The sequence below is a fragment of the Poecilia latipinna genome, unplaced genomic scaffold (assembly GCF_001443285.1).
Source record: "Poecilia latipinna isolate Pla-1442-1.1 unplaced genomic scaffold, P_latipinna-1.0 Scaffold5153, whole genome shotgun sequence".
NCBI lineage: Eukaryota > Metazoa > Chordata > Actinopteri > Cyprinodontiformes > Poeciliidae > Poecilia > Poecilia latipinna.
Window position 1 is genome coordinate 5,391 of NW_015117769.1, and position 2,978 is coordinate 8,368.

The 2,978-nt window shown below is 36.0% G+C and overlaps 1 long non-coding RNA gene across 1 annotated transcript; it reads right to left on the reverse strand.

Annotated features, from left to right (window-relative positions):
- Window positions 1-1,048: 1,048 nt before the first annotated feature.
- LOC106943326 (uncharacterized) lies at window positions 1,049-2,350 on the reverse strand. The gene is made up of 3 exons (XR_001423892.1): window positions 2,248-2,350; window positions 1,914-2,007; window positions 1,049-1,566 (listed from the first exon to the last, which is right to left on the reverse strand). It is a non-coding gene; the product is annotated as an uncharacterized LOC106943326 (long non-coding RNA).
- Between the last annotated feature and the right edge of the window lie 628 nt (window positions 2,351-2,978).

A 2,978-nucleotide genomic window follows, 5' to 3' on the forward strand; every position in this document is an offset into this window, starting at 1 on the left:
TACTCCGCAGTAGGCGTCAGGTTACATTATGTTGCATTCAATGTTGTCGGAAAAAATAGTTTCATGCGCTTAATGTCCGATTTGCCGTAACAATTTATTGAATTCATAGTCGCCAGCTGGGGTGGCAAGGCTCTCGTTTGGGGTGGCAACTGCCACCCCATGCCACCCCAGTAGATCCGCCCCTGCGTCGGAGGATGAGAGAAAGAGATGTGACCAGGGAAAGATTGATGAAGAGTTCAGATTAGCTGCTGCTGCCCTCTAGGAAGGAGTGGAAATGTTCATGAAGAGGGAGCGTTTCATCTGGCAGGAGGGCAGGTGTGTGTGTGAGTGAGTCCGGGAAGGGGAAGCCAACACTAAGCTAGCAGGCAGTCAGAAAAATACTGTGATAACACAGGAATGATGACGGCTCGTGGAATTAATAATGGACACTTTCTGAGATATTTTAGTAATAAGAATAATCGTGAATTTCAATAGAAAACGTAATAAGAAAGGGAAAATGAATAGAACAGTTAGAAGACAGCTATTGATACCATTTAAAAATGTTTAAAAATGACTTGACACATCTTCAATAAATACTATCTGGAGGAGTTGTAGCCAAAATGTGGAAATGTTCAATATTGGAAATGATTGCAAGAATGTTAGAGTTGTGTAGTTAACATTTGCTGTTAGTAATTACTTCAAGTGAACTTATTGCACTACACCTGTGTTAAAGTATCCATGCTTTATGTTAAATTATTCAGTATATGTACATATTATGGTAAACTTATCAGTAAATCGGTTTTCACGTATTTAAGAATAAATCATATATTTTATATAATTTGCTTGTACTGGTGGGATTTGTAATCGGGGGGGAAAAAAAGTGCTAGGCGAAATGTCTGAGTGGCCAGTAAAAAAAATTCTCCACCAGTCACTGTGGCTGGTGGAGAAAATTTTTAATTTCCACCCCTGGAGTATACACAAGAAAACTGTCAAGAAACACGTTTTACATAAAAGTAGTTTCCAGCATGTAGAGGAAATTTTTAGTGAAGCAATAATGAATTCAGACAACCCAGAGATGGTCCCTTTTTATTTCATATGACCATGAATATTTAAATTCATTTTTACATGGCAATCTTTGGTAGCATAACTAGTTATAGCTGCTCTTCAATGACCAAAGACCAGTGCATAATTTAGCTCTGAAAACAAATTAAAAAAAGTAAAAGAGTTAGATTGCATGCTGGCCTTTCCATTAAGCAGCAGAAAATATAGACTATATATAGAAAATATAGATACATCATGCAAAAAAACATGACAGGATAGGAAACTATAGATTTTGCAACATAAATGTCCTGAGTGCTCTGTCTTTGACAAAGTAAACATTCACTGATCCATGACTTTGGGTTGCAAAAAAAGCCCCATGATTAGTGTTTAAGCAGATAGTTATGTTTAGCCAGAACAGGAGCTAGGGTTAATCAAGAGATTGTTGTGTTCAGCAGTGGTCCACAGAATTAAAATGCCCATGATACAAAAGTAATTCTGCATTAGCATGTGACCATGAAGTTCAGGTTGAAGACAGCTGGGTAACATCTATAACAAAATGAAAGACATTAAAAATAATAAATAGGTAAAACTTTCAAGACATATATCACATCGTGCTGGGAAAAAGAAAAAGAAACTAAAAGCATTCACAAAGTAAAGTTAAAGCAATTTTAATAAGATGTTTTTCTAGCTACCTTCAAAAAGTAAAAAAAAGAAAAAAAAAAGAAAAGCTCTGGAGCATAATATATGCTTGATTGACAAAGCTTGAATGCCCCGTTTATGATAAAGTGTACAGAATTTTCCCATTTACTGATTATTATATGCTGTAATTGTCAGAAAAAAACTGGATTTAGTGCGTAAAAAATTAATTGGATGTTCAACAAATTTGGAATTACCTTTGTGGAGTGGAGGAGGCCGATTAGTTGTGACCACATTACTTTGACGCATAGCTTCAGTCATCCAGGAGAGGGCGCTGCAGCAGTAATCCAGCTGAGAGAGAGATGGATTAATACTGAAAAGGCAGAAATGACAGCTACACAGAAAACATACAGCATAACACATGCAGACATGGGCTGTTTAACCTTTACCAATATGAATATAAAAATACAAGCTAAAAACAGACAGGGAATAGCACACTGTCTGTATGGTCTTTCAATTATATCGTGTGATCAAGAAACTGGTAACTTGTGGAGGACATAAAAAGTATGTCTTCTTTAAGGTATTGCTGACCTGCGTCTCAAGTAGACGCAGCCTTCGGTCGTGGTCTCGGATTTCTGCCATCTGCTTCAGAACACTGTCCACCCTGCACAAACATGCATAAATATAAATTTGCTATATCAACTTTGATGGTGTAAACAGTCATGAAAGTATATTATTTTACACTTCTACTCTGTGCATACTAAACATGATGTTTGCCTTAATTTTTGCTCTGTACTCAAAAAAAGTTAAGCAGGAAAACCTTCAGGACAAACATTATGGCGATTAGGGAGGTGATTAAAATCTTACTGTCAGATTCACTTTTATTTCAATGGTAGTCAAAAAAAGCTGGAAATTTCAGTTGGGTTTTTTTTGTTTTGATTTTTACACAAAAAGCTCTGCGGGCTTCTGAAAATACATTTTAATATTTGCAAGTAGCTTATCTGCCATTAGATAGAGAGCACCTGTATCTAAAATAAAAGATGTGAATATCAGCTTTCAAGACAAACAAAAGCTATTTTAGGAAAATTAAATTTTTCATGTTTGTGTTTGATGGTTATTCACACAGAAAGCAAAGATAATATTTTTATGGGAAATAGGGGTAGGAAGCTGTGTGCCAATAAGGACTTTCCCACATGAAACAGGCACGGAGAATGAAAGAAATATGCTCCAGTGTGTTCTCAATAGACAGGTAAGGCCTCAGTACAATAAATTAATTTGTAAAAACTTTAGATATATCAAGTGGAGGACTTTGTAAAAAAAAA